The sequence below is a fragment of the Octopus sinensis genome, linkage group LG4 (genome assembly GCF_006345805.1).
Source record: "Octopus sinensis linkage group LG4, ASM634580v1, whole genome shotgun sequence".
NCBI classification, from domain to species: Eukaryota; Metazoa; Mollusca; class Cephalopoda; order Octopoda; family Octopodidae; genus Octopus; species Octopus sinensis.
In genome coordinates, this window is record NC_043000.1 from 134,578,979 (window position 1) to 134,592,265 (window position 13,287).

The 13,287-nt window shown below is 34.9% G+C and overlaps 1 protein-coding gene across 19 annotated transcripts in view; it reads right to left on the minus strand.

The window, feature by feature from the left end:
• The window catches only part of LOC115211100 (rap guanine nucleotide exchange factor 6), a 508,151-nt gene extending 502,858 nt beyond the window's left edge, over positions 1-5,293 (minus strand). For 15 of the 19 annotated variants that reach the window (XM_036502519.1, XM_036502517.1, XM_029779996.2 and 12 more), the window contains exon 1: positions 5,164-5,293. The gene's annotated coding sequence lies outside the window, so the exon portion shown is untranslated. The remainder of the gene's footprint in view (positions 1-5,163) is intronic. The other 4 variants (XM_036502534.1, XM_036502533.1, XM_029779998.2 and 1 more) reach the window with 1 other exon arrangement.
• Between the last annotated feature and the right edge of the window lie 7,994 nt (positions 5,294-13,287).

The window sequence follows — 13,287 nt, forward strand, 5'->3', positions numbered from 1 at the left end:
GAAATGTGAGTGATCATACGGTGGTAGTTAGTAAGATAAGAAAGTTCATAAAGACATTTGCACACACTAAACAAGGAAGATAATTTAGATAAATTCAAAGTATATTAGCAGCGCTCTCACTTTCATATCTGCAGAACTACAGACAGGACTATATTGTTATAAGATAAGATTTTGTAGCAATTTTATTTATTCCAAGACAAGACACCTAACACTGCTTCCGTCAATCTGCCTAGCTGAAAATAAGTGTCACCCTGATATTTTATGGCCAAGTTGTTGTGAAGGAAATATTTCCTTCCAAAAAAAAAACTATACAAATGCCAAAAGTTGATAAATTTGGTACAGAAATGTTATTTATACAAAAAAGAAAGACAGTTCTTTGTAGACAATTAAACAATTTGATAGTCTGCTGGTTTGAATGTAAAGAACCAAATAAAATACACAAGGTATTTCATCTGATACTCTATCAGTTCAGCCAGTTTACTGATCTCTGGATCAGTACCTTTTTACTGACCTTGAAAGGATGAAAGCCAAAGTTGACCTCAGCAGGATTTGAGCTCAAAGCACAGATGTTTGAACAAATACTGCAAGGCAAATCTATACAACCCTCCCTCTACAAACTCTGCCCTAACATAAATTGAACCAAATTACTTTATTCAAGCTTGAAACATATAGGCATGAAAATACTCCATTCTACTCAGTAATTGTAGCAGAGTAAACAAGACAAGGTTTAATTATCTATATAAGAATTTATTAGACTGTGAATGTGATATGGAATTGCAAATTCAAGTTTTCTTTTATTGTCAAGAATATTATTTTATGTTATTTCCAATTGATGCTTACTTTACAATAAATGCTATTCTGATGAGAATAGCTTCCAAAGTATTATTAAGAGCTCTTTCAGGTTAATTAAGTGACAAGAAATTATCCCAAGTATTAAGAATCATAAAATGTACTGCCTCTGACTGATCAATTAAATGACGAAAACAAGAAGAAAATATAGGGAAATTACTTTTCAATTAATTAAGTAAAAAAAATAGTATTATTTAATGTAAAATATAATTGTCCTACATGTCGTAAGGTAATATATTGACTGACCTCATTACATATACGTGTGTGTGTGTGTGTGTGATCATCATCATCATTTAATGTCCGTTTTCCATACTGGCATATATAAAACACACAAGTATCTAACATCTGCAGATACAAACATGCACTAACATATTTATACAACCACAACAATGTGTGTGTATGTATGTATATTGCGATATGAACAGCAATAAATTTCAAGTTAGATTCTAGAAACATTAACAATTCTAAATGACAATCATAAACACACACGTTAAAACACTACATATATACACCTATAAACTATTTACATTGTTTATAGTAGTTTTTTTAAAAGATGTTAGGAAGGGCATCCAACAATAAAAACCATGCGAAAGCAAACAATGGAACACAATGCAGTCCTCGGACCCATCGAATCCTGTCAAATTGTTCAACTTGTGGATGTTAAATGATGTTGTGTCAGAGAAGAAGCAGCGCCATGACTCTTTGCAACAGGTGGGAGAAACGAAGGAAATTATACTTTAACAGGAGACCTGAACAAATGCGTGTAAGAGAAAGGACTAAATGGCACCCATGGGCTAGGTCGATGGGTGAAACCTATCATCCAAAAACCGGAGTCTTCCGTAGCTGGGTTTCCACGCAGGGTTCCGACAGCCAAATTTTATTCATAAAGTTTTGATACACTAGACAAGAGACTTGCAAAAGTCGTTCTCCTAATTCATCTTTACTATGGGATATGCTATTGCGCGTCCTTAACCACACAGCTCATGACTGTATCTGATGGTGGTTTATAAATTCAAATATTTGTATGAACCTTTGGAGAAAACGTATTTACAAAAAACTATTTGCAGACGAACTTATCTACAATTATTAATCTTTGGCTCGACTGGTCATCTAGTATTTTAGCTCCTAAAAACCACTAAAACTTCAGCACATATATATTCACCACATATGCAAATATTTTCAAATGTATGTCTGTGTGTTCGCAGTATATACAGTATCTACATCTGTAATAGCCTAGTGGACTACCAGCTCATAACCTGTTAAAATCCGATACAGTTATTTCATGGCCACACCCTTAATTCCATATACTTCAGTTTACCCAACTCTCCAAAATAGGCTCCATATCTTCTAAGAATGTCAACAAAATATCCAAAAGGTTTCTACCTAAAGATAAACCACAGCCCTTGTGAGCCCACTGGAATTATCTGAGATATCTACATCAACAATGCGTGCAACATATCTATACATGCATAACACATAGCTCATATATGTGTATGTGTGTTATATGTGTTCGTGCATACAATTTGACAGACAATTTGTCCCAGAAAAATTAACAAACAAAATAATAATTTCAATGAAAAAGTACCAGTGTGCATGGGGTGCCTATACATGTGATAATGCATGTGAATGAGAATGTATAATGTCTATGCATACACACACATAACATACTAAATCTCCAACTGAAAGTGTTTTGAAACAATGGGATCATTTGAATTATCGTAATCCCTGAATAAGCAGATTAAAGGGACCAGGGATGTAAATGATAAATTAAATTCAAATCTAACACTATAACGAAGGTGAGATTTAAACAAAAAAAAAAGTGGGTGGAAGGGTTTAATTAAGACAAAATAAATACATCAATGTAATTTTAATTAAATCACATTTAAAATGTCTTTAAGAAACCGGCGGACTTCCTTCAACCCACATTTAGCAATCTATTCACAACTGACACTTACTGAAAGTTTATTTACAAAGTGAATCAACCTGTTAAACAGACGACATAAATACCATAATTTTCTACAAATTGTGATGCATAGGAACGTTCCTATTCCTCTATGTTTGGGGAGCTAAATTGACAAATCAGCAGTATTGCTTTGGGTCGATTTTAGCTGGGGGAAGCATTATTAATAATATATGGAGCTAAAATTACACACTCAGACATTTCAACAAACATATACATACATATGTACACACACACATCTACTTGATTGTTAAAATACATTTAAGGTTTAACTACTCTTACAGATTTTTAAATAATACCTTATCGTTTAAGAACATGTTTCTCTTGTAACTTCAAAACTGATTGGTAAATATTATTCGCTTTCCGAACTAATTTATTCGTTAGCAATAAATTTCTAATGAACTACAAGTAACAGTTTAGCAGATCATGTTTAACTATATAAGAATATTTAAATAGGATGTAACAAGGAATTACGAATTAATTTGGGTTTTTTTTTTGGGGGGGGGTTGTTATTTCTGAAAATGTTATCTTTAATTGATTCTGACTACACTCTAATGGGAATAGTCCCAGATGTAATTAATATTAATTGTTCGTTCAAATTAATTAACGATCGATAAGAAATTATCATAAACATTAAGAAATACTAACTTTTTTTTATCAAAGAAAGATCAATTATGAATTAAGATAGAAATCTATGTGTGCTAAAGAGAGGAAGATATATGGAAAATTTCAGTAAGAAACAAAGACAGAAAACAATTTATAGAAAAACATATACACAAAAGCAAATAATAAAATAAGATAATCGAAATGGGACAGATTCTTCGTTTGGAAGAAAAAAGTCGAATGAATTGTCACTCTTCTGTGCGGGAAGAATATTTCTGTCAACATGATTCCTTAGATACTGGTGTCAGGCAACCAACCACCTGAGAACACCAGTTAATAATGATGACAGGTCGAGTCGATCAGAGAGATACGCAGCAACAATCAGAATAATGAATAAATGCTGGGCAAGAAATAAATATATATCACATGCCAAGTTGAAAGGTAGTATCTTTCCACATCGATATATAAGTACGAGAACAGATCTCAACACGGGAGTCGAACTGCGCATTGTCGGACGTCACACACACACACGTATATATATATATATTATATATATATATATATATATATATATATATATATATAATGCTCGCAAATAACCGAATGTGTATAATCACACATTGTATACATTTATATGTGTGTGTGTTGTCTTATACTTGTCGGTTGATTTCATTACTATCAATCAAAAATAATTTTTTCTTGATAATTCGATTTTACACCAAATTCGTTAAACACACACACACATACATATATATATATATATATATATATATATATATATATATACACGTACATAGATTATACCAGCAAGCGCGCACGCGCGCGATATCTATACACAACCAACAATCTCAAGATATGGCCATTTTCGCATAAACAAACACCCGAAACAATTGAATGTGAAATCATCGTAGTGACTGAAATTAAATATACTTCAAAAATATTCTGAATTAAAAACATAGACTATCTATTCAAAGATGATCGGAAGAGTTGGTCGAAGATGAATGCAATATATATCTAAAATATTTTATCATTTCGTCCCATAGCCTTTTTTTTTTTTTATAAAATGTACATATTATCTTAGTAAAGCAGGCTTTCGGATAGCACATACTTCCACATATCGATGTACTGCGATTACCCCCGTACACGCGTACACACATACACAACGATTTGTCCACATGAAACCACACAAGATAGTAGGATAAATTTTTAAAAGTAAATAAATCAAACTAATCAATTTAACAATAAAACAACTGCTAAGTTATTCTGCTGTTAATATAGATGAGTCAGAAACATTGTGATACGTGATCAACTTATGGTAAGAACAGTTTCTTGGGAATAAGAGGAGCAGTTTTTACAACTGATGTCTCTCTCTCCTAAGCTTTATGAATGACTGTTTGGGTGTCATTATCAGTTTGGTGTAACATTAAGTGTAATTAATTAGTTGTATAAAAAATCTTATGTAAATTGGGTATATCGTCTTGTGGGGGTGTGTATATATTACGAGGACGATGTGCGACAAATCGGACAGGACAGGAAGGAAATGAAAGGGTGGGAGGAAACAAAAAAAAAACACACAGCAAGTGTCGAATGTGGTTGAAGTCTGTGGAAAAATAATGTTTGAAAGAGAAACAAATAAATAACAACAATGATTCCAATAAATAAATACGATATAATATGACGGTAAAAATGAACTAAAAGTGTGTGTATCAAACGAGTATATGTGTATATATTTATGTGATAAGTTTGCCTACCTAGCTGTGGTCGGTCGGTTGGTGTAGAGAAGAAGGAAAGTGCGAGCTGTAATTGCTATCAACAATACTGTGAGGAAGGAGGAAGGGGAGGAGGCTTGTCAGCAGTAGAGCAACGACGACGGCAGGCGTCGATATACAAAGAGAAGCATGGGAGGGTAACAAGATTGCCGAGCTCTCGGGGACAGCAGGACAGTGAAGTAAGAGGTTAATTGATAGGAGGAGTGGTAAGAATAAATAAATAAATAAATAATATGTCGAAGGAAGAGGAAGAGAAGGAAATGGTGGGAGGGAGGAGGGGGGCAGAGAAAGAAAGCATGAAAAATTAGAAGGCGTTCAAATTGATATAGGTGATAGTGATATCGGATGTTGTTAACAAATGGGCAAAGTAAAAGTATGAAAGAATAGTAGAGGAAGAAGAAAAGATTATTAGAAATACACCGGGGAGGGGGGGGGGTAAAAGCAAGTGAAAGTGTATTAGGATTAGTGTGAGAGCGAGGCTGTATTATTTTTTTTTTATCTTTCTCCTTAATGCAAAGGAGATATACAGATACGTATGCGTACACGTATGTGTATTAGATATAACCAAATTCCCTCCGTGGACTCAAACGTATTAACCCTATTCTCTTGACTTGATATCACTACAAACATATATCTATACGCAATTATGCACATACTATTGTAATCATTTATATAGTCTTATATCGAACGAAGAGGGTTTAAATCTTTGTTGTCAGTCTTGTCGGCTATAAGTATACTGCGGACATCAGTTTTAAAAGCTCTCGTACATCTGCGCTGGACGCTTGAAAGATGCTAGCGGCAATCGAACCTGCTTGGTAATTATTATTTACTGATCGTGTGTAGCCTCTTATTACACTTCATCGTCGAGAAGTTTGTTAATGGTACAAAAACAGTTCCGATTTTAAAAGATTGAGATAAATTATTACCCTCTGTTTAAAAGTTGATAGAACACAATGACCAAATTAAAACACGCGGATATAAAAGCTAGTGATGATCAATACGCAGTGGGTCGAGTGCATTTATTTATTTTCTGTATCATAATCTCTAAGTAACTGGCTGCATAGTATCTGTTAAATGATCTACCGCAGTGGTTGTGGCGGTAACTTTTCAATGAACACAGACAAATCTAGTTATATTAGAAACTATAGGGGTCTTTTCCCTTTCAACGGCAGATTGAGAAATAAATTTTTTCCAACTATAGCTGCTTCTATCATGTTTTAAAAGAAAAACACTTTTTCCTTTATCATTATATATATTTTTAAAGCCGCGTACAATCCCCCACTACTGCTTAACGACCGGTGTTGGTGTGTTTACGTCTCCGTAACGCAGGGGTTCAGCGAAAAAAAGAACGATAAAAAAAATAGGAACTGGGGTCGATCAGTTCAACTAAAATTCTTCAATGCGGTACACCCGCATAGTGCACCTGAGTACTTGATACAACAATTTCATTATATTATAAGTAAATATGGCGACAAGCTGGCAGAAACGTTAGCACGCAGGGCGAAATGCTTAGCAGTAGTTCGTTCGTCTTTACGTTCTGAGTTCAAATTCCGCCGAGGTCGACTTTGCCTTTCATCCTTTCGGGGTCGATAAGTTAAGTACCAGTTACGTCCTGGGGTCGATCTAATCGACTGGCTCCCCCCCCCCCCAAAAAAAAAAATTTCTTACCTTGTGCCTAGAGTAGAAAAGATTATTATAAGTAAATGAACCGGTTATAATTACATTTATCGAAATCAGAAAACGAAGAGAAGATAAAAGGGTTTTCCATAACACGGACAATTGCAACTTGTTGAAACTATAATATTATCAAGTAACACTTGTGTCTCCCACATAAAAGGTCTATCATGAAATAGTCAAGATCGTATTCACTGGGCATAAGAACTTATCCGAATATACAAGCTTCGTTAATTTCTACTGGCGAAAACCACCTCTTGATTTTGGGGCTTATTTTTTCACTTTACATTCTCCCCCCACCCCATTATAACTGTTATAACATATCTAGGGGAGATAAGTACTAAACTATTTGAACTATAACCTATTGTGTCGGGAGGGCCACGACACAGATTAACTTTTATTATGTAAACCACTTCGTGGTTAACAGGTTTACAACGTATCACCCATGGTTTACAATTCATTTCTAACTGCGGGAGTGTCTAACTCGGTGTAAAACAAATATTCCAGGGATTTTCACTCGAAGAACACTCTTCTTGGTTTTCCCGCCAATATTTGTATCTGATACTTGTCGACGAAAGATGCGCACCATATGCGTGAATATATGCATATTCCGACAGACAAAGAAATTTAGTCCATTCGTTATAATCTCTCTGATGAGCCAGGGTGATTCCCTGTCGAAATTCGGATCCGAGTAAGTGATAAGCCTACAGGCGAAACTTAATCTTAATAATAAATGTAATTAATATATTTATTTTGAAAGTATCAAGGTTGTTGATTTCCGATTTTTTTTTCTTTTTCGGCGGGGCAAGGCATGAATAATGTATGTGTGTGTGTGTGTACTGTTCCGTGATGGTAAGATCAACAAAAATGTATTCCATCTGGTGAGAGGTAAATACTATTTAATAAACACAATATATGTTTTTATGTGCTACTATTAGTTTCATGTGCTGAGAGCATGCCAGACAGTATTTTTTACGTCTGGTGTCTTAGCACAATCATCAGGCACTGCCCACGTGGGCAGTGCCTGATGATTGTACTAGGACGTGTTAAAGAAATACTGTCTGGCATGCTCTCAGCACATGAAACTAATAGTAACACATAAAACATTATGTTTATTAATTATATATATATATATATATAGCTTCAAATGTATGTAATGAAATTGATATTGTGATAAGGTGGCGAGCTGACAGAATCGTTACTGCACCGTGCAAAATGCTAAGTGGCATTTTGTAATAACTCGAAGTTATTACTATGTAAAAAACAGTTGCCCAAGGTTATTGTACAATAGAATCGAACTCGAAACTGCGTAGTTGTAAAGGGAAGTTCTTAATTAAACAGCTATGTCTACACTCCTGTTTACGTGTGGTTTATCTCGGAAAGTCAATCTAGCTGTGTTCAGTAATCTTTTCGGAAAGACTTCCGAACGTCCCCCCACACCCATTTTCTCTTTTTTCTTTTTTTGCCCAAACACCCGTTTTCGGGTACGGATGTTACTGAAAATTGCCAAAAATCGGCATTGTCAAATTTCCCCTTCCCTCCAATTCTTCAGTTTTGACTTTTTCCCCAACACTAACCCTAACCCCCTAACCCTAAAACACTAACCGTAACTACAGAAATGTTTTGAAATTTTTGTCCGAATCATAATGTCCGTATTTTTCCGCATATTTTGAAAAAAAAAGAAATTCTGAAGAAAGTGAAAAATGAAGGAAATGGGGGTGGGGAGTGGTAATTTAAAAATGCCAATTTTTGCCTTTTTTTTTTTTTTTTGCAGATTCCTATTCCCCGTAGCCGAAAGGGGGGTGGGGGCTTTGTGTCGAAAAAAAATTCTTTTTTTAAAGGGTGGTTGGGGGTGGGGACGGGCGGAAGTCTTGCTATCTTTTCTTGTAAGTGAAAATGAAGCTGGTAGTAAAATGAAAGCGAAAAGATTATTTTCTTTTAAACTGAAAGTTTATTTTGAAATTGCTTTTGTATTGAAGAAATATCTGAACTTTTGAGGCGACAAACGTCTTTTAGAATCATCGCGAATATAATTATCATGACAAAAAGGAATTACTTCCTACGGGATATTTGCACCATGACAATTGCTATTGAAAGTACTATTAAGTTTCTGGCATCGTTGAGATTGATTAATAATTCAGTGGTGTGCTGTAATGAGTCGAAGTGTTTGGTGAATCGCCAGACATGTTCAGATGGAAAAGCTTGAAGGTGTTGTTTACGCAGGTATTATCGAAACATTAGACAAGATTATTTCTTCTTGGTACCCCACTGCCTCGCTTTGTGTAGTATGTCTATTGGTGGATAGCAATTCATTGTAAAAAGAAATCTGTTATGCAGTAAAAGCAATAGTTATCTGATATAACTATTTCAGAATTCAGTTTCGTTTATTTCCCAGTTTCCAGTTAATCTCGATTTTCCGCACTGTTCGTTCTTTCATATTCTGGATATTTAAAACGAAATATGACCCTGTTTTCGAGTTATAGTTAAGGGAAGACACAAACCTAGTTATGTAAACCAATGAAATGATAGAATTATACATGGCAAACCAAGAGTTCTTTCTCAGCGTCCTGGAGCAAGGATGCACTTAGCTCGCACATCTTAATTTAATTAACAAACATAATGTGCCAGATAAAATTTCCCACCCTTTCATACTTGTATCCAAGCGGTGACTACTCTACCTCGTCCCTTCTCTCTTACTACGCCTCTGGCTCTAACCTCAAATAGATTGGTAGCTATTTATGTCTTGGTGGATTAAACTAATGTGATATTTAACGAAGACTTTCTGTAAAAATATGAAATAAACTTTTTACAACATGGATATCGATTCTTTCCAAGAATTTTCTATGCCAACAAAAAACTTTTTTTCTTCTTTTTTTTTTTTGCACAGATCAAAGTACTCATTTAATCCTACCACCGAATAAATTACATGAATGTAGCTAATTAAATGGTGATCTGATATAGTATCGTGTACATTTTCACGACATTGTTTACTGAAGAATTCGTTAGAACCTTTTCAAAAGGCTTACTCAGTATTATTTCAAAAGAAACTTGAAGATTATCCGCATAAACTGCTCATTTTTGTTAGGATAATCTTCACCCACAATACGATTGTTTTGTATTTCTCATAAAAATTGATAAGACAGATAAGCTCTGAGTATCCACCACCTTTAATGTCTGTTCCCTATATTCTCAAACCGTGTTAAATCATCAAAATATTGATCTCTCTTAATATGTAGGATATTGATCTCGCTTAAAGATGTAGGAAACTCATTTCACTACAGGCTTCATAGGTTTCCTACTTATTTTGTCAAGAAACGTGGAAAAGAAATATATCCAGCACTAAGCCTAAAATTTGAAAAAGTTAAGCCACGCAATCGGATGAAAACCGTAAAAATGTCCAAGAAGTAATAAGTAATCAGACTAACGGGTGAAATAAAAAAGTAAATGAATGTTTGTGAGAAATGTTTTGATGAATCACCAATAATATTATATATATATATATATATATATATATATATATATATGCGTGAGTCGTCTAAGAGACCATAAAAAGATGCACTCGTATATCTGTCAGTAGAGTGATTATGTTATCCGAAAAGTACGAAAAGTATAAAATCAGGGTAACACAGCTTGTCCACTGAACGGCCACTGCAATACGGAGACATTTGTTTATGAGGCAGAAGTAACAGCAACAAGACCCAATGGACATGGGTCATGCCTGCATGAAGCACACACACACACGCGCACACACACACACACACACACATATATATATATATATATATATATATATATAATATATATATATATATATATTGTTTTTACGTATTTTTGTATTTTTACTCGTGTAACATCGTCCGTTTTTCCGTCCTTGTTTTGTATACATTCGAGGCTTTCTTCCAAGGAATCTAATGCGCTTGGCTTAGATTTTCCTTTGGGACTGGCCAGATCGGAGCAATCTCAAGATTAATCAGCCGAAATTGCGAAGATGATCCGGTTCTTGACTGAAGATTGAAGGCTTCGAATGTCCCGTCCGTGTTTTTTGTATCGTCTTCTAAATGTTTCACGTTCTTGTCCCAGTTTGTATTTTTTTACATTTACATATATATATATATATATGTACATATATCCCATGCAAATATTCAGAAACAGATTTTTGTCTGAATAGTTATGATTATTCAATCAACCTCGGCTACATTAGAGCTGTGTAACAGATTCCATAACATGAAATATTGCTAGTGAGCCAGAACCGTTCGCGCATCGAACAAAATGTTTAACGGCATTTTTTCTGGCTGTTTACATTCTGAGTTTAAATTCCGCCGAGGTCGATTTCGCCTTCCATCCTTTCAGGAATTGAAAAATAATTACCAGTCAAATACCGGTGTTTATTTTCCGAATGAGATTGCTTTTTCAACAAAAAGGCATCAAACGTGACATATTTCAGCCATATACTCACGCATATATCAAATACTTAAGCTCCACGCGGCTCCGGCAGACTGTAATGGCGAACTTCTGCCGACTCTTTCGCCACAACTTTCTCTCACTCTTTCCTCCTGCATCTTGCAGCTCACCTGCGACGGACCGGTGTCCCGTCCAGGTGGGGAACCTATACGCCAAGGAAAGCGGGAAACCGACCCTATGAGCCAGGCATGGCTCGAGAAGGAACAAACAAGGCCTCGAGTTTGGATGGTGGATATAGTCGATTAAATTGTCCAGTACTTTATTTTATCAACAATAAAAGGATTAGAATCAAATTTTACTTCGTTGGGATCTGAACTCAGAACATAAAGAGCCAAAATATACATCACAAAGCATTTTATTCGATTATCTACCAATTCTCCAAATCTACCTAGTTACTGAATTCATCTAATATCTTTATCTATTAACAATCGAGTTACCTATTTCTTTACTACCCACAAGGGGCTAAACACAGAGGAGACAAACAAGAACAAACAGACGGCTTAAGTCGATTATATCGAACCCAGTGCGTAACTGGTACTTAATTTATCGACCCCGAAAGGATGAAAGGCGAAGTCGAGCTCGGCGGAATTTCAACTCAGAACGTAAAGGGCCAAAATATACATCACAAAGCATCTTATTTGATTCTCTACCGATTCTCCGAATCTACCTAAATACTGAATTCATCCAATATCTTTATCTATTAACAATCGAGTTACCATGTCATGTACATTTTGACATCGGTTTTCCACTCAATGTAATCGTTCAAATTAACATGATCCTTCATTGCATCCTATCGCTGTCATGGGTGGGGTTTTTTTGGGTTTTTTTTGCAGTATTTCTTCTTGTCTAAGGAATCTGAACAGTTTGATCCTATTTTATTGCGGATAACATAAACTGAAAATGGATTATTACATAGTAAAACCTGTAAATTACTGAGTAGAATACGGATTAGGCGATCTTTCGTCTCTAGTAGACCTTTCCGTCGATTTCCGTAAAAAAATTTTTTTTTTACATATGGGCTTGCGGGAACTTTTGAAGTAATGAGAGCGAAAGAGACTAAGAGAAAGCGATTGTATGACGAGGGAAGTTCTTTTGAAGTTACCGTCCAGGGGGAAGCATTGATGTACGTGTGTGTGTGTGTGTGTTTGATGGGGTGTGGGAGACAGACAGTATGTTGTGTAAGTGAAGTGCTTCTGTTAGTGTGTGTGAAGAGACAGAGTAATGTGTGAAAGAAAGAGATAACTGAAATTTTTTACTCGGTGTATGTGTATATGTATGTATATTACTTCAAAAGTTCCCGCAAGCCCATATGTAAAAAAAAAAAAATATTTTTTTACGGAAATCGACGGAAAGGTCTACTAGAGACGAAAGATCGCCACGGATTATTTCACCGGTGATTTTATATATTAGGTTGTCAGATAAATTCATTCTTTTTTTTTAAATATCTATTCTTTAAATCCTTTCCAATGTTTTTTTAATTAATACGAAAAATATTTTATCGTAGATGTTTGCTGTAGCTCTTTCATTCCTCTATAACTTTATTTAGCGTTTTTGAGATTAGAATGCATTTTACCTCTTTTCAGACATATGACGAAGGAGTGCCAAGAAGAAAAAGAAAATAAAAAGCGAACGAATTTATCTGACAAGCCAATATCTTCTATCCCAGGTGCAGACCATCATTCTCTCTCTCTCTCTCTCTGCCCAAATCGTTGGCACATCTATTTTAAAGTCTTCTGAACTTTTTTTTAATAATCACTTTCTTCGAGATTTCCCAGTTAATCTGTAAATAAGTGCAAATGTTGTCTCTTCCCGTACACCAACAAGAAATTCACTAACTTATCTACGTTTGCTCTTAAACCACTCACCTGCTTGATAAATACACTTTCATCCTGAACAAGGAATTTGTTCTTTATCTTTCCAGTTCTAGTTACTTATTTTTATTTATTTTTCTTCTTAATACTATTTTTACAC